This window comes from Schistocerca cancellata, chromosome 9 (genome assembly GCF_023864275.1).
Source record: "Schistocerca cancellata isolate TAMUIC-IGC-003103 chromosome 9, iqSchCanc2.1, whole genome shotgun sequence".
Lineage (NCBI taxonomy): Eukaryota > Metazoa > Arthropoda > Insecta > Orthoptera > Acrididae > Schistocerca > Schistocerca cancellata.
In genome coordinates, this window is record NC_064634.1 from 526,405,589 (window position 1) to 526,425,124 (window position 19,536).

A 19,536-nucleotide genomic window follows, 5' to 3' on the forward strand; every position below is an offset into this window, starting at 1 on the left:
CCGAGGCAGCAATAGACCCATGGAGATAAGTCTGCTGGAGGACGAGGTATTGAATCGGGTCGCAATTTGAGTGTTCGACTGTCAGTAAGAGGCCCTGAACGTTACAATTCACTATCAGTTTTTCGTCCGATTCGAAAATCTTTGACTCACAGCATAACGGCCATAAGGTGCCCGAGGCAGCAATAGACCCATAGAGACATTTCTGTTGGAGGACGAGGTATTGAATCGGGACGCAATTTGAGTGTTCCATCGTCATTAGGAGGCCCTGAACGTTACAATTCACTATCAGTTTTTTGTCCGATTTGAAAATCTTTGACTAACAGCAGAACGGCCATAAGGTGCCCGAGGCAGCAATAGACCCATGGAGACAAGTCTGCTGGAGGACCATGTATTGAATCGGGACGCAATTTGAGTGTTCCATCGTCATTAGGAGGCCCTGAACGTTACAATTCACTATCAGGTTTTCGTCCGATTCGAAAATCTTTGACTCACAGCAGAACGGCCATAAGGTGCCCGAGCCAGCAATAGACCCATGGAGACAAGTCGGCTGGAGGACGATGTATTGAATCGCGATGCAATTTGAGTTTTCCATCGTCATTAGGAGGCCCTGAACGTTACAATTAACTATCAGTTTTGCGTCGGATTCGAAAATCTAGACTCACAAGAGACGGACCATAAGGTGCCCGAGGTTAGCAATATCCCCTTGGAGACAAGTCGGCTGGAGGGCGATGTAATGAATCGCGATGCAATTTGAGATTTCCATCCTCATTAAGAGGCCCTGAATGTTACAATTAACATCAGCTTTGCGTCCGATTCAAAAAGCTAGACTCACAGGAGTCGGACCATAAGGTGCACGAGGCAGCAATATTCCCTTGGAGACAAGTCGGCTGGAGGACGATGAATTGAATCTGGACGGAATGTGAGTATTCATCGTCATTAGGAGACCCTGAACGCTACAGTTAACCGTCAGTTTTGCTTGGGATTCGAAAATCTAGACACACAGGAGACGGACCATAAGGTGCCCGAGGAAGCAATATCCCCTAGTAGACAAGTCGGCTGGAGGACGATGTATTGAATCGCGACGCAATTTGAGTGTTCCATCGTCATTAGGATGCCCTCAACGTAACAATTTACCATCAGTTTTGCATCGGATTCGAAAATCTAGACTCACAGGAGACTGACCGTAAGGTTCGTGAGGCAGCATTATCCCCTTGGAGACAAGTCGGCTGGAGGACGCTCTATTGAATCGCGACGCAATTTGAGTTTTCCATCGTCATTAGGAGGCCTGAACGGTACAATTAACTATGAGTTTTGCGTTCGATTCGAAAATGTAGACTCACAGTAAAACGACATTAAGGTGCCATAGGCTGCAATACACCCTTGGAGACAAGTCAGCTGGAGGACGATTTATTGAATCGCGACGCAATTTGAGTGTTCCATCGTCATTAGGAGGCCCTGAACGTTACAACTAACCATCAGTTTCTCATCGGATTAAAAAAACTAGACTCACAGGAGACTGACCATAAGGTGCCAGAGGCAGCAATATCCCCTTGGAGACAAGTCGGCTGGAGGACGATGTTTTGAATCGCGATTCAATTTGAGTTTTCCATCATCATTAGGAGGCACTGAACATTACAATTAACTATCAGTTTTGGGTCCGATTCGAAAATCTAGACTCACAGGTACTGAATATAAGGTGCCCGAGGCAGCAATACCCCCTTGGAGACAAGTTGGCTGGAGGACGATGTGTTGAATCGCGATGCAATTTGAGTTTTCCATCGTGTTTAGAAGACCCTGAACGTTATAATTAACTATCAGTTTTGCGTCGGATTCGAAAATCTAGACTCACTGTAAACGGACAATAAGGTGCCCGAGGCAGCAATATCCCCTTGGAGACAAGTTGGCTGGAGGACGATTTATTGATTCGCACATGCAATTTGAGTGATCCATCGTCATTAGGAGGCCCTGAATGTTACAATTAGCCATCAGTTTTGCGTCGGATTCGAAAATCTAGACTCACAGGAGAAGGACCATAAGGTGCCCGAGGCAGCAATATCCCCTAGGAGACAAGTCGGCTGGAGGACGATTTATTGAATCGCGATGCAATTTGAGTGTTCCATCGTCATTAGGAGGCCCTGAACGTTACAATTAACCATCAGTTTTGCGTCGAATTCGAAAATCTAGACTCACAGGAGACGGACCATAAGGTGCCCGAGGCAGCAATATCCCCTTGTAGACAAGTCGGCTAGAGGACGATGTATCGAATCGCGTTGCCATTTGAGTGTTCCATCATCATTAGGAGGCCCTGAACTTTACACTTAACTATCAGTTTTGAGTCGGATTCGAAAATCTATACTCGCAGGAGAACGACCATAAGGTGCCACAGGCAGCAATAGACCCTTGGAGACGAGTCGGCTGGAGGATGATGTATTGAATCGCGATGCCATTTGAGTATTCCATCGTGATTAGGAAGCCCTGAAAGTTACAATTAACTACCAGTTTTGCATTCGATTCGAAAATCTAGACTCACAGGAGACGGACCATGAGGTGCCCGAGGCAGCAAAAACAACCATCGTCATTAGGAGGCCCTGAATGTTACAATTAACTATCAGTTTTGCGTCCGATTCGAAAATCTAGACTCACAGGAGATGGACCATAAGGTGTACGAGGCAGTTATATTCCCTTGGAGACAAGTCTGCTGGAGGACGATGTATTGAATCTGGACGGGATGTGAGTGTTCCATCGTCATTAGGAGACCCTGAACGTTACAATTAACCATCAGTTTTGCGTTGGATTCGAAAATCTAGACTCACAGGAGACGAAAAATAAGGTGCCCGAGGCAGCAATATCCCGTTGTAGACAAGTCGGCTGGAGGACGATGTATTGAATCGCGACGGAATTTGAGTGTTCCATCGTCATTAGGATGCCCTGAACGTTACAATTAACCATCAGTTTTGCATCGGATTCGAAAATCTAGACTCACAGGGGACTGACCGTAAGATGCCCGAGGCAGCAATATCCCCTTGGAGACAAGTCTGATGGAGGACGCTGTATTGAATCGCGATGCAATTTGAGATTTCCATCGTCATTAGGAGGCCCTGAACGTTACAATTAACTATCAGTTTTGCGTCCGATTCTAAAATCCAAACTCACAGGAAAACGACCATAAGGTGCCATAGGCAGCAATACACCCTTGGAGACAAGTCGGCTGGAGGACGATGTATCGAATCGCGTTGCCATTTGAGTGTTCCATCATCATTAGGAGGCCCTGAACTTTACACTTAACTATCAGTTTTGAGTCGGATTCGAAAATCTATACTCGCAGGAGAACGACCATAAGGTGCCATGGGCAGCAATAGACCCTTGGAGACAAGTCGGCTGGAGGACGATGTATTGAATCGCGATTCCATTTGAGTGTTCCATCGTCATTAGGAGGCCCTGAACGTTACAATTAACTATCAGTTTTGCATCCGATTCGAAAATCTAGACTCACAGGAGACGGACCATACGGTGCCGGAGACAGCAATTTCTCCTTGGAGACAAGTCGGCTGGAGGAAGATGTCTTGAATCGGATACAATTTGAGATTTCCATCGTCATTAGGAGGCCCTGAATGTTACAATTAACATCAGTTTTGCGTCGGATTCGAATATCTAGACTCACAGGAGAACGACCATAAGGTGCCACAGGCAGCAATAGACCCTTGGAGACAAGGCTGCTGGAGGACGATGTATTGAATCGCGATACAATTTCAGTTTTCCATCGCCATTAAGAGGCCCTGAACGTTACAATTAACTATCAGTTTTGCGTCGGATTCGAAAATCTAGACTCGCAGGAGACGGAACAGAAGGTGCCCAAGGCAGCCATATCCCCTTGTAGACAAGTCAGCTGGAGGACGATGTATTGAAACGCGACGCAATTTGAGTGTTCCATCGTCATTAGGAGGCCCGGAACGTTACAATTAACCATCAGTTTTGCGTCGGATTCCAAAATCTAGACTCACAGGAGGCGGACCATAAGGTACCCGAGGCAGCAATATCCCCTTCGAGACAGGTCGGCTGGAGGAAGATGTCTTGAATCGCGATACAATTTGAGATTTCCAACGTCATTAGGAGGTCCTGAATGTTACAATTAACATCAGTTTTGCGTCGGATTCCAAAATCGAGACTCACAGGAACCGGACCATAAGGTGCCCGAGGCAGCAATATCCCCTTGGAGACAAGTCGGCTGGAGGACGATTTATTGAATCGCGACGCAATTTGAGTTTTCCATCGCCATTAGGAGGCCCTGAACGTTACAATTAACTATCAGTTTTTCGTCGGATTCGAAAATCTAGACTCGCAGGAGACGGACCATAAGGTGATCATGGCAGCAATATCCACTTGTAGACAAGTCGGCTGGAGGACGATGTATTGAATAGCGACGCAATTTAAGTGTTCCATCGTCATTAGGAGGCCCTGAACGTTACAATTAACCATCAGTTTTGCGTCGGATTCGAAAATCTAGACTCAAAGGACGACGACCATAAGGTGCCACAGGCAGCAATAGACCCTTGGAGACGAGTCGGCTGGAGGATGATGTATTGAATCGCGATGCCATTTGAGTATTCCATCGTGATTAGGAAGCCCTGAAAGTTACAATTAACTACCAGTTTTGCATTCGATTCGAAAATCTAGACTCACAGGAGACGGACCATTAGGTGCCCGAGGCAGCAAAAACAACCATCGTCATTAGGAGGCCCTGAACGTTACTATCAGTTTTGCGTCCGATTCGAAAATCTAGACTCACAGGAGACGGACCATAAGGTGTACGAGGCAGTTATATTCCCTTGGAGACAAGTCTGCTGGAGGACGATGTATTGAATCTGGAAGGGATGTGAGTGTTCCATCGTCATTAGGAGACCCTGAACGTTACAATTAACCATCAGTTTTGCGTTGGATTCGAAAATCTAGACTCACAGGAGACGAAACATAAGGTGCCCGAGGCAGCAATATCCCGTTGTAGACAAGTCGGCTGGAGGACGCTGTATTGAATCGCGATGCAATTTGAGATTTCCATCGTCAATAGGAGGCCCTGAACGTTACAATTAACTATCAGTTTTGCGTCCGATTCTAAAATCCAAACTCACAGGAAAACGACCATAAGGTGCCATAGGCAGCAATACACCCTTGGAGACAAGTCGGCTGGAAGACGATGTATCGAATCGCGTTGCCATTTGAGTGTTCCATCATCATTAGGAGGCCCTGAACTTTACAATTAACTATCAGTTTTGCGTCGGATTCGAAATTCTATACTCGCAGGAGAACGACCATAAGGTGCCATGGGCAGCAATAGACCCTTGGAGACAAGTCGGCTGGAGGACGATGTAGTGAATCGCGATTCCATTTGAGTGTTCCATCGTCATTAGGAGGCCCTGAACGTTAAAATTAACTATCAGTTTTGCATACGATTCGAAAATCTAGACTCACAGGAGACGGACCATACGGTGCCCGAGACAGCAATTTCTCCTTGGAGACAAGTCGGCTGGAGGAAGATGTCTTGAATCGGATACAATTTGAGATTTCCATCGTCATTAGGAGGCCCTGAATGTTACAATTAACATCAGTTTTGCGTCGGATTCGAAAATCTAGACTCACAGGAGAACGACCATAAGGTGCCACAGGCAGCAATAGACCCTTGGAGACAAGGCTGCTGGAGGACGATGTATTGAATCGCGATGCAATTTCAGTTTTCCATCGCCATTTAGAGGACCTGAATATTACAATTAACATCAGTTTTCCGTCGGATTCGAAAATCTAGACTCACAGGAGACGGACCATAAGGTGCCCGAGGCAGCAATCTCCCCTTGGAGACAAGTTAGCTGGAGGACGATGTATTGAATCGCGATGCAATATGAGTTTTCCATCGCCATTAGGAGGCCCTGAACGTTACAATTAGCTATCAGTTTTGCGTCCGTTTCGAAAATCTAGACTCACAGGAGACGGACCATAAGGTGTACGAGGCAGTTAGATTCCCTTGGAGACAAGTCGGCTGGAGGACGATGTATTGAATCTGGACGGAATGTGAGTGTTCCATCGTCATTAGGAGGCCCTGAACGTTACAATTAACTATCAGTTTTGCGTCCGATTCGAAAATCTAGACTCACAAGAAACGGACCATTAGGTGCCCGAGGCAGCAATATCCCCTTGGAAACAAGTCGGCTGGAGGACGATTTACTTAATCGCGACGCAATTTCAGTGTTCCATCATCATTAGGAGGCCCTGAACTTTACAATTAACTATCAGTTTTGCGTCGGATTCGAAAATCTAGACTCACAGGAGAACGACCATAAAGTGCCATGGGCAGCAATAGAACCTTGGAGACAAGTCGGCTGGAGGACGATGTATTGAATCGCGATGCCATTTGAGTGTTCCATCGTCATTAGGTGGCATTGAACGTTTCAATTAACCATCAGTTTTGCGTCGGATTCGAAAATCAAGACTCACAGGAGAACGACCATATGGTGCCCGACGTATCAATATCCCCTTGGAAACAAGTCGGCTGGAGGACGATGTATTGAATCGCGATGCCATTTGAGTGTTCCATCCTGATTAGGAAGCCCTGAAAGTTACAATTAACTACCAGTTTTGCATCCGGTTCGAAAATCTAGACTCACAGGAGACGGACTATAAGGTGCCCGAGGCAGCAATATCCCCTTTGATACAAGTCGGCTGGAGGACAATGTATTGAATCGCGACGCAATTTGAGTGTTCCATCGTCATTAGGATGCCCTGAACGTTACAATTAACCATCAGTTTTGCATCGCATTCGAAAATCTAGACTCACAGGAGACTGAACGTAAGGTGCCCGAGGCAGCAATATCCCCTTGGAGACAAGTCGGCTGGAGGACGCTGTATTGAGTCGCGATGCAATTTGAGGTTTCCATCGTCATTAGGAGGCCCTGAACGTTACAATTAACTATCAGTTATCCGTCCGATTCGAAAATCTAGACTCACAGGAAAACGACCATAAGGTGCCCGCGGCAGCAATATCCCCTTGGAGACAAGTTGGCTGGAGGACGATTTATTGAATCGCGACGCGATTTGAGTGTTCCATCGTCATTAGGAAGCCCTGAATGTTACAATTAATCATCAGTTTTGCGTCGGATTCAAAAATCCAGACTCACAGGAGACGGACCATAAGGTGCCCGTGGCAGCAATATCCCCTTGGAGACAAGTCGGCTGGAGGACGATTTATTGAATCGCGACGTAATTTGAGTGTTCCATCGTCATTAGGAGGCCCTGAACGTTACAATTAACCATCAGCTTCGAGTCGGATTCGAAAATCTAGACTCACAGGAGACAGACCATAAGGTGCCCGAGGCAGCAATATCCCCTTCTAGACAAGTCGGCTGGAGGGCGATATATTCAATCGCGACGCAATTTGAGTGTTCCACCGTCATTAGGATGCCCTGAACGTTACAATTAACCATCAGTTTTGCATCGGATTCGAAAATCTAGACTCACAGGAGACTGACAGTAAGGTGCCCGAGGCAGCAATATCCCCTTGTAGACAAGTCGGCTGGAGGACGATGAATAGAATCGCGATGCCATTTGAGTGTTCCATTATCATTAGGAGGCTCTGAACTTTACAATTAACTATCAGTTTTGCGTCGGCTTCGAAAATCTAGACTCACAGGAGAACGACCATAAGTTGCCATGGGCAGCAATAGACCCTTGGAGACAAGTCGGCTGGAGGACGATGTATTGAATCGCGACTCCATTTGAGTGTTCCATCGTCATTAGGAGGCCCTAAACGTTACAATTAACTATCAGTTTTGCGTCCGATTCCAAAATCTAGACGCACAGGAGACGGACCATAAGGTGCCCGAAGCAGCAATATCCCCTTGAAGACAAGTCGGCTGGAGGACGATATATTGATTCGCGACGCAATTTGAGTTTTCCATCGCCATTCGGAGGCCCTGAACGTTACAATTAACTATCAATTTTGCGTCCGATTCGAAAATCTAGACTCACAGGAGGCGGACCATATGGTGCCCGAGGCAGCAATATTCCCTTGGAGACACGTTGGCTGGAGGACGATGTATTTAATCGCGACGCTATTTGAGTTTTCCATCGTCATTACGAGGCCTTGAACGTTACTATTAACTATCGGTTTTGCGTCGAATCGAAAATCTAGACTCACGGGAGACGGAACATAAGGTGTCCGAGGCAGTAATATCAACTTGGAGACAAGTCGGCTGGAGGACGATGTATTGAATCGCGACGCAATTTAAGTGTTCCATCGTCATTAGGAGGCCCTGAACGTTACAATTAACCATCAGTTTTGCGTCGGATTCGAAAATCTAGACTCAAAGGAGGACGACCATAAGGTGCCACAGGCAGCAATATCCCGTTGTAGACAAGTCGGCTGGAGGACGATGTATCGAATCGCGTTGCCATTTGAGTGTTCCATCATCATTAGGAGGCCCTGAACTTTACACTTAACTATCAGTTTTGCGTCGGATTCGAAAATCTATACTCGCAGGAGAACGACCATCAGGTGCCATGGGCAGCAATAGACCCTTGGAGACAAGTCGGCTGGAGGACGATGTATTGAATCGCGATTCCATTTGAGTGTTCCATCGTCATTAGGAGGCCCTGAACGTTACAATTAACTATTAGTTTTGTATCCGATTCGAAAATCTAGACTCACAGGAGACGGACCATACGGTGCCGGAGACAGCAATTTCTCCTTGGAGACAAGTCGGCTGGAGGAAGATGTCTTGAATCGGATACAATTTGAGATTTCCATCGTCATTAGGAGGCCCTGAATGTTACAATTAACATCAGTTTTGCGTCGGATTCGAATATCTAGACTCACAGGAGAACGACCATAAGGTGCCACAGGCTGCAATAGACCCTTGGAGACAAGGCTGCTGGAGGACGATGTATTGAATCGAGATACAATTTCAGTTTTCCATCGCCATTAAGAGGCCCTGAACGTTACAATTAACTATCAGTTTTGCGTCGGATTCGAAAATCTAGACTCGCAGGAGACGGAACAGAAGGTGCCCAAGGCAGCCATATCCCCTTGTAGACAAGTCAGCTGGAGGACGATGTATTGAAACGCGACGCAATTTGAGTGTTCCATCGTCATTAGGAGGCCCGGAACGTTACAATTAACCATCAGTTTTGCTTCGGATTCCAAAATCTAGACTCACAGGAGGCGGACCATAAGGTACCCGAGGCAGCAATATCCCCTTCGAGACAGGTCGGCTGGAGGAAGATGTCTAGAATCGCGATACAATTTGAGATTTCCATCGTCATTAGGAGGCCCTGAATGTTACAATTAACATCAGTTTTGCGTCGGATTCCAAAATCGAGACTCACAGGAACCGGACCATAAGGTGCCCGAGGCAGCAATATCCACTTGGAGACAAGTCGGCTGGAGGACGATTTATTGAATCGCGACGCAATTTGAGTTTTCCATCGCCATTAGGAGGCCCTGAACGTTACAATTAACTATCAGTTTTTCGTCGGATTCGAAAATCTAGACTCGCAGGAGACGGACCATAAGGTGATCATGGCAGCAATATCCACTTGTAGACCAGTCGGCTGGAGGACGATGTATTGAATCGCGACGCAATTTAAGTGTTCCATCGTCATTAGGAGGCCCTGAACGTTACAATTAACCATCAGTTTTGCGTCGGATTCGAAAATCTAGACTCAAAGGACGACGACCATAAGGTGCCACAGGCAGCAATAGACCCTTGGAGACGAGTCGGCTGTAGGATGATGTATTGAATCGCGATGCCATTTGAGTGATTAGGAAGCCCTGAAAGTTACAATTAACTACCAGTTTTGCATTCGATTCGAAAATCTAGACTCACAGGAGACGGATCATTAGGTGCCCGAGGCAGCAAAAACAACCATCGTCATTAGGAGGCCCTGAACGTTACTATCAGTTTTGCGTCCGATTCGAAAATCTAGACTCACAGGAGACGGACCATAAGGTGTACGAGGCAGTTATATTCCCTTGGAGACAAGTCTGCTGGAGGACGATGTATTGAATCTGGAAGGGATGTGAGTGTTCCATCGTCATTAGGAGACCCTGAACGTTACAATTAACCATCAGTTTTGCGTTGGATTCGAAAATCTAGACTCACAGGAGACAAAACATAAGGTGCCCGAGGCAGCAATATCCCGTTGTAGACAAGTCGGCTGGAGGACGCTGTATTGAATCGCGATGCAATTTGAGATTTCCATCGTCAATAGGAGGCCCTGAACGTTACAATTAACTATCAGTTTTGCGTCAGATTCTAAAATCCAAACTCACAGGAAAACGACCATAAGGTGCCATAGGCAGCAATACACCCTTGGAGACAAGTCGGCTGGAAGACGATGTATCGAATCGCGTTGCCATTTGAGTGTTCCATCATCATTAGGAGGCCCTGAACTTTGCAATTAACTATCAGTTTTGCGTCGGATTCAAAATTCTATACTCGCAGGAGAACGACCATAAGGTGGCATGGGCAGCAATAGACCCTTGGAGACAAGTCGGCTGGAGGACGATGTAGTGAATCGCGATTCCATTTGAGTGTTCCATCGTCATTAGGAGGCCCTGAACGTTAAAATTAACTATCAGTTTTGCATACGATTCGAAAATCTAGACTCACAGGAGACGGACCATACGGTGCCCGAGACAGCAACTTCTCCTTGGAGACAAGTCGGCTGGAGGAAGATGTCTTGAATCGGATACAATTTGAGATTTCCATCGTCATTAGGAGGCCCTGAATGTTACAATTAACATCAGTTTTGCGTCGGATTCGAAAATCTAGACTCACAGGAGAACGACCATAAGGTGCCACAGGCAGCAATAGACCCTTGGAGACAAGGCTGCTGGAGGACGATGTATTGAATCGCGATGCAATTTCAGTTTTCCATCGCCATTAGGAGGACCTGAATATTACAATTAACATCAGTTTTGCGTCGGATTCGAAAATCTAGACTCACAGGAGAACGACCATAAAGTGCCATGGGCAGCAATAGAACCTTGGAGACAAGTCGGCTGGAGGACGATGTATTGAATCGCGATGCCATTTGAGTGTTCCATCGTCATTAGGTGGCATTGAACGTTTCAATTAACCATCAGTTTTGCGTCGGATTCGAAAATCAAGACTCACAGGAGAACGACCATAAGGTGCCCGACGTATCAATATCCCCTTGGAAACAAGTCGGCTGGAGGACGATGTATTGAATCGCGATGCCATTTGAGTGTTCCATCCTGATTAGGAAGCCCTGAAAGTTACAATTAACTACCAGTTTTGCATCCGGTTCGAAAATCTAGACTCACAGGAGACGGACTATAAGGTGCCCGAGGCAGCAATATCCCCTTTGATACAAGTCGGCTGGAGGACGATGTATTGAATCGCGACGCAATTTGAGTGTTCCATCGTCATTAGGATGCCCTGAACGTTACAATTAACCATCAGTTTTGCATCGCATTCGAAAATCTAGACTCACAGGAGACTGAACGTAAGGTGCCCGAGGCAGCAATATCCCCTTGGAGACAAGTCGGCTGGAGGACGCTGTATTGAGTCGCGATGCAATTTGAGGTTTCCATCGTCATTAGGAGGCCCTGAACGTTACAATTAACTATCAGTTATCCGTCCGATTCGAAAATCTAGACTCACAGGAAAACGACCATAAGGTGCCCGTGGCAGCAATATCCCCTTGGAGACAAGTTGGCTGGAGGACGATTTATTGAATCGCGACGCGATTTGAGTGTTCCATCGTCATTAGGAAGCCCGGAATGTTACAATTAATCATCAGTTTTGCGTCGGATTCGAAAATCCAGACTCACAGGAGACGGACCATAAGGTGCCCGTGGCAGCAATATCCCCTTGGAGACAAGTCGGCTGGAGGACGATTTATTGAATCGCGACGTAATTTGAGTGTTCCATCGTCATTAGGAGGCCCTGAACGTTACAATTAACCATCAGCTTCGAGTCGGATTCGAAAATCTAGACTCACAGGAGACGGACCATAAGGTGCCCGAGGCAGCAATATCCCCTTCTAGACAAGTCGGCTGGAGGGCGATATATTCAATCGCGACGCAATTTGAGTGTTCCACCGTCATTAGGATGCCCTGAACGTTACAATTAACCATCAGTTTTGCATCGGATTCGAAAATCTTGACTCACAGGAGACTGACAGTAAGGTGCCCGAGGCAGCAATATCCCCTTGTAGACAAGTCGGCTGGAGGACGATGAATAGAATCGCGATGCCATTTGAGTGTTCCATTATCATTAGGAGGCTCTGAACTTTACAATTAACTATCAGTTTTGCGTCGGCTTCGAAAATCTCGACTCACAGGAGAACGACCATAAGTTGCCATGGGCAGCAATAGACCCTTGGAGACAAGTCGGCTGGAGGACGATGTATTGAATCGCGACTCCATTTGAGTGTTCCATCGTCATTAGGAGGCCCTAAACGTTACAATTAACTATCAGTTTTGCGTCCGATTCCAAAATCTAGACGCACAGGAGACGGACCATAAGGTGCCCGAAGCAGCAATATCCCCTTGAAGACAAGTCGGCTGGAGGACGATATATTGATTCGCGACGCAATTTGAGTTTTCCATCGCCATTCGGAGGCCCTGAACGTTACAATTAACTATCAATTTTGCGTCCGATTCGAAAATCTAGACTCACAGGAGGCGGACCATAAGGTGTCCGAGGCAGTAATATCAACTTGGAGACAAGTCGGCTAGAGGACGATGTATTGAATCGCGTTGCAATTTGAGATTTCCATCGTCATTAGGAGGCCCTGAACGTTACAATTAACCATCAGTTTTGCGTCGGATTCGAAAATCTAGACTCAAAGGAGGACGACCATAAGGTGCCACAGGCAGCAATAGACCCTTGGAGACGAGTCGGCTGGAGGATGATGTATTGAATCGCGATGCCATTTGAGTATTCCATCGTGATTAGGAAGCCCTGAAAGTTACAATTAACTACCAGTTTTGCATTCGATTCGAAAATCTAGACTCACAGGAGACGGACCATGAGGTGCCCGAGGCAGCAAAAACAACCATCGTCATTAGGAGGCCCTGAACGTTACAATTAACTATCAGTTTTGCGTCCGATTCGAAAATCTAGACTCACAGGAGACGAACCATAAGGTGTACGAGGCAGTTATATTCCCTTGGAGACAAGTCTGCTGGAGGACGATGTATTGAATCTGGACGGGATGTGAGTGTTCCATCGTCATTAGGAGACCCTGAACGTTACAATTAACCATCAGTTTTGCGTTGGATTCGAAAATCTAGACTCACAGGAGACGAACCATAAGGTGCCCGAGGCAGCAATATCCCGTTGTAGACAAGTCGGCTGGAGGACGATGTATTGAATCGCGACGGAATTTGAGTGTTCCATCGTCATTAGGATGCCCTGAACGTTACAATTAACCATCAGTTTTGCATCGGATTCGAAAATCTAGACTCACAGGGGACTGACCGTAAGATGCCCGAGGCAGCAATATCCCCTTGGAGACAAGTCTGATGGAGGACGCTGTATTGAATCGCGATGCAATTTGAGATTTCCATCGTCATTAGGAGGCCCTGAACGTTACAATTAACTATCAGTTTTGCGTCCGATTCTAAAATCCAAACTCACAGGAAAACGACCATAAGGTGCCATAGGCAGCAATACACCCTTGGAGACAAGTCGGCTGGAGGACGATGTATCGAATCGCGTTGCCATTTGAGTGTTCCATCATCATTAGGAGGCCCTGAACTTTACACTTAACTATCAGTTTTGCGTCGGATTCGAAAATCTATACTCGCAGGAGAACGACCATAAGGTGCCATGGGCAGCAATAGACCCTTGGAGACAAGTCGGCTGGAGGACGATGTATTGAATCGCGATTCCATTTGAGTGTTCCATCGTCATTAGGAGGCCCTGAACGTTACAATTAACTATCAGTTTTGCATCCGATTCGAAAATCTAGACTCACAGGAGACGGACCATACGGTGCCGGAGACAGCAATTTCTCCTTGGAGACAAGTCGGCTGGAGGAAGATGTCTTGAATCGGATACAATTTGAGATTTCCATCGTCATTAGGAGGCCCTGAATGTTACAATTAACATCAGTTTTGCGTCGGATTCGAATATCTAGACTCACAGGAGAACGACCATAAGGTGCCACAGGCAGCAATAGACCCTTGGAGACAAGGCTGCTGGAGGACGATGTATTGAATCGCGATACAATTTCAGTTTTCCATCGCCATTAAGAGGCCCTGAACGTTACAATTAACTATCAGTTTTGCGTCGGATTCGAAAATCTAGACTCGCAGGAGACGGAACAGAAGGTGCCCAAGGCAGCCATATCCCCTTGTAGACAAGTCAGCTAGAGGACGATGTATTGAAACGCGACGCAATTTGAGTGTTCCATCGTCATTAGGAGGCCCGGAACGTTACAATTAACCATCAGTTTTGCGTCGGATTCCAAAATCTAGACTCACAGGAGGCGGACCATAAGGTACCCGAGGCAGCAATATCCCCTTCGAGACAGGTCGGCTGGAGGAAGATGTCTTGAATCGCGATACAATTTGAGATTTCCATCGTCATTAGGAGGCCCTGAATGTTACAATTAACATCAGTTTTGCGTCGGATTCCAAAATCGAGACTCACAGGAACCGGACCATAAGGTGCCCGAGGCAGCAATATCCCCTTGGAGACAAGTCGGCTGGAGGACGATTTATTGAATCGCGACGCAATTTGAGTTTTCCATCGCCATTAGGAGGCCCTGAACGTTACAATTAACTATCAGTTTTTCGTCGGATTCGAAAATCTAGACTCGCAGGAGACGGACCATAAGGTGATCATGGCAGCAATATCCACTTGTAGACAAGTCGGCTGGAGGACGATGTATTGAATCGCGACGCAATTTAAGTGTTCCATCGTCATTAGGAGGCCCTGAACGTTACAATTAACCATCAGTTTTGCGTCGGATTCGAAAATCTAGACTCACAGGAGACGGACCATTAGGTGCCCGAGGCAGCAAAAACAACCATCGTCATTAGGAGGCCCTGAACGTTACTATCAGTTTTGCGTCCGATTCGAAAATCTAGACTCACAGGAGACGGACCATAAGGTGTACGAGGCAGTTATATTCCCTTGGAGACAAGTCTGCTGGAGGACGATGTATTGAATCTGGAAGGGATGTGAGTGTTCCATCGTCATTAGTAGACCCTGAACGTTACAATTAACCATCTGTTTTGCGTTGGATTCGAAAATCTAGACTCACAGGAGACGAAACATAAGGTGCCCGAGGCAGCAATATCCCGTTGTAGACAAGTCGGCTGGAGGACGCTGTATTGAATCGCGATGCAATTTGAGATTTCCATCGTCAATAGGAGGCCCTGAACGTTACAATTAACTATCAGTTTTGCGTCCGATTCTAAAATCCAAACTCACAGGAAAACGACCATAAGGTGCCATAGGCAGCAATACACCCTTGGAGACAAGTCGGCTGGAAGACGATGTATCGAATCGCGTTGCCATTTGAGTGTTCCATCATCATTAGGAGGCCCTGAACTTTACAATTAACTTTCAGTTTTGCGTCGGATTCGAAAATCTATACTCGCAGGAGAACGAACATAAGGTGCCATGGGCAGCAATAGACCCTTGGAGACAAGTCGGCTGGAGGACGATGTAGTGAATCGCGATTCCATTTGAGTGTTCCATTGTCATTAGGAGGCCCTGAACGTTAAAATTAACTATCAGTTTTGCATACGATTCGAAAATCTAGACTCACAGGAGACGGACCATACGGTGCCCGAGACAGCAATTTCTCCTAGGAGACAAGTCGGCTGGAGGAAGATGTCTTGAATCGGATACAATTTGAGATTTCCATCGTCATTAGGAGGCCCTGAATGTTACAATTAACATCAGTTTTGCGTCGGATTCGAAAATCTAGACTCACAGGAGAACGACCATAAGGTGCCACAGGCAGCAATAGACCCTTGGAGACAAGGCTGCTGGAGGACGATGTATTGAATCGCGATGCAATTTCAGTTTTCCATCGCCATTAGGAGGATCTGAATATTACAATTAACATCAGTTTTGCGTCGGATTCGAAAATCTAGACTCACAGGAGACGGACCATAAGGTGCCCGAGGCAGCAATCTCCCCTTGGAGACAAGTTAGCTGGAGGACGATGTATTGAATCGCGATGCAATATGAGTTTTCCATCGCCATTAGGAGGCCCTGAACGTTACAATTAGCTATCAGTTTTGCGTCCGTTTCGAAAATCTAGACTCACAGGAGACGGACCATAAGGTGTACGAGGCAGTTAGATTCCCTTGGAGACAAGTCGGCTGGAGGACGATGTATTGAATCTGGACGGAATGTGAGTGTTCCATCGTCATTAGGAGGCCCTGAACGTTACAATTAACTATCAGTTTTGCGTCCGATTCGAAAATCTAGACTCACAAGAAACGGACCATTAGGTGCCCGAGGCAGCAATATCCCCTTGGAGACAAGTCGGCTGGAGGACGATTTACTTAATCGCGACGCAATTTGAGTGTTCCATCATCATTAGGAGGCCCTGAACTTTACAATTAACTATCAGTTTTGCGTCGGATTCGAAAATCTAGACTCACAGGAGAACGACCATAAAGTGCCATGGGCAGCAATAGAACCTTGGAGACAAGTCGGCTGGAGGACGATGTATTGAATCGCGATGCCATTTGAGTGTTCCATCGTCATTAGGTGGCATTGAACGTTTCAATTAACCATCAGTTTTGCGTCGGATTCGAAAATCACGACTCACAGGAGAACGACCATAAGGTGCCCGACGTATCAATATCCCCTTGGAAACAAGTCGGCTGGAGGACGAAGTATTGAATCGCGATGCCATTTGAGTGTTCCATCCTGATTAGGAAGCCCTGAAAGTTACAATTAACTACCAGTTTTGCATCCGGTTCGAAAATCTAGACTCACAGGAGACGGACTATAAGGTGCCCGAGGCAGCAATATCCCCTTTGATACAAGTCGGCTGGAGGACGATGTATTTAATCGCGATGCAATTTGAGTTTTCCATCTTCATTAGGAGGCCCTGTACGTTACAATTAACTATCAGTTTTGCATCCTATTCGAAAATCTAGACTCACAGGAGACGGACCCTAAAGTGTCCCAAGACAGAAATATCCCGTTGGAGACAAGTCGGCTGGAGGACGATGTATTGAATCGCGACGCAATTTGAGTGTTCCATCGTCATTAGGATGCCCTGAACGTTACAATTAACCATCAGTTTTGCGTCGGATTCGAAAATCTTGACTCACAAGAGACGGACCGTAAGGTGCCCGAGACAGCAATATCCCCTTGGAGACAAGTCGGCTGGAAGACGATGTATTGAATCGGGATGCAGTCATAGTGCTCCATCGTCATTAGGAGGCCCTGAACGTTACAATTAACTGTCAGTTTTGCGTCGGATACGAAAATCTAGACCCACAGGAAACGAACCATAAGGTGCCCGAGGCAGCAATATCCCCTTGGAGACAAGTCGGCTGGAGGACGATGTATTGATTCGCGATGTTTTTGAGATTTTTATCGTCATTAGGAGGCCCTGAACGTAACAATTAACATCATTTTTGCGACCGATTCGAAAATCTAGACTCATAGTAGACGGACCGTAAGGTGCCCGAGGCAGCAATATCCCCTTGGAGTCAAGTCGGCTGGAGGACGATGTATTGAATCGCGACGCAATTTGAGTGTTCTATCGTCATTAGGAGGCCCTGAACGTTGCAATTAACCATCAGTTTTGCGTCGGATTCGAAAATCTAGACTCACAAGAGACGGACCATAAGGTGCCCGAGGCAGCAATATCCCCTAGGAGACAAGTCGGCTGGAGGACGATGTATTGAATCGCGATGCATTTTGAGTTTTCCATCGTCATCAGAGGCCCTGAACGTTACAATTAACTATCAGTTTTGCGTCGGATTCGAAAATCTAGACTCACGGGAGACGGATCATAAGGTGCAGCAATATCCCCTTGGAGACAAGTCGGCTATAGAACGATGTATTGAATAGCGACGCAATTAGAGTGTTCCATCGTCATTAGGAGGCAGTGAACGTTACAATTAACCATCAGTTTTGCGTCCGATTCGAAAATCTAGACTCAAAGGAGAACGACCATAAGGTGCCACAGGCAGCAATAGACCCTTGGAGGCAAGTCGGCTGGAGGACGATGTATTGAATCGCAATGCCATTTGAGATTTCCATCGTCATTAGGAGGCCCTGAATGTTGCAATAGAGTATCAGTTTTGCGTCGGATTCGAAAATCTAAACTCACAGGAGACGGACCATAAGGTGCCCGAGGCAGCAATATCCCCTTGGAGACAAGTTGGCTGGAGGACGATGTATTGAATCGCGATGCAATTTGAGTTTTCCATCGCCATTAGGAGGCCCTGAACGTTACAATTAGCTATCAGTTTTGCGTCCGACTCGAAAATCTAGACTCACAGGAGACGGACTATAAGGTTTACGAGGCAGTTACATTCCCTTGGAGACAAGTCGGCTGGAGGAAGATGTATTGAATCTGGACGGAATGTGAGTGTTCCATCGTCATTAGGAGACCCTGAACGTTACAATTAACCATCAATTTTGCGTCGGACTCGAAAATTTAGGCTCACAGGAGACGGACCATAAGCTGCCCCAGGCAGGAATATCCCCTTGGAGACAAGTCGGCTGGAGGACGTATTATTGAATCGCGATGCAATTTGAGATTTCCATCGTCATTAGGAGGCCCTGAATGTTGCAATTAACATCAGTTTTGCGTCCGATTCCAAAAATATAGACTCACAGGAGACGGAGCATAAGGTGCCCGAGGCAGCAATATCCCCTTGGAGACAAGTCGGCTGGAGGACGATGTATTGATTCGCGATGCAATTTGAGATTAAAATGGTCATTAGGAGGCCCTGAACGTAACAATTAACATCAGTTTTGTGACCGATTCGAAAATCTAGACTCACAGTAGACGGGACATAAGGTGCCCGAGGCAGCAATATCCCCTTGGAGTCAAGTCGGCTGGAGGACGATGTATTGAATCGCGATGAAATTTGAGTGTTCCATCGTCATTAGTAGGCCCTGAACGTTACAATTAACGATCAGTTTTGCGTCGGATTCGAAAATCTAGACTCACAAGAGACGGAACATAAGGGGCCGAGGCAGCAATATCCCCTTGGAGACAAGTCGGCTGGAGGACGATGTATTGAATCGCGATGCATTTTCAGTTTTACATCGTCATTAGAGGCCCTGAACGTTACAATTAACTATCAGTTTTGCGACGGATTCGAAAATCTAGACTCACGGGAGACGGATCATAAGGTGCCCGAGGCAGCAATATCACCTTGGAGACAAGTCGGCTGGAGGACGATGTATTGAATCGCGATGCAATTTGAGATTTCCATCGTCATTAGGAGGCCCTGAATGTTACAATTAACATCTGTTTTGCGTCCGATTCGAAAATATAGACTCACAGGAGACGGAGCAT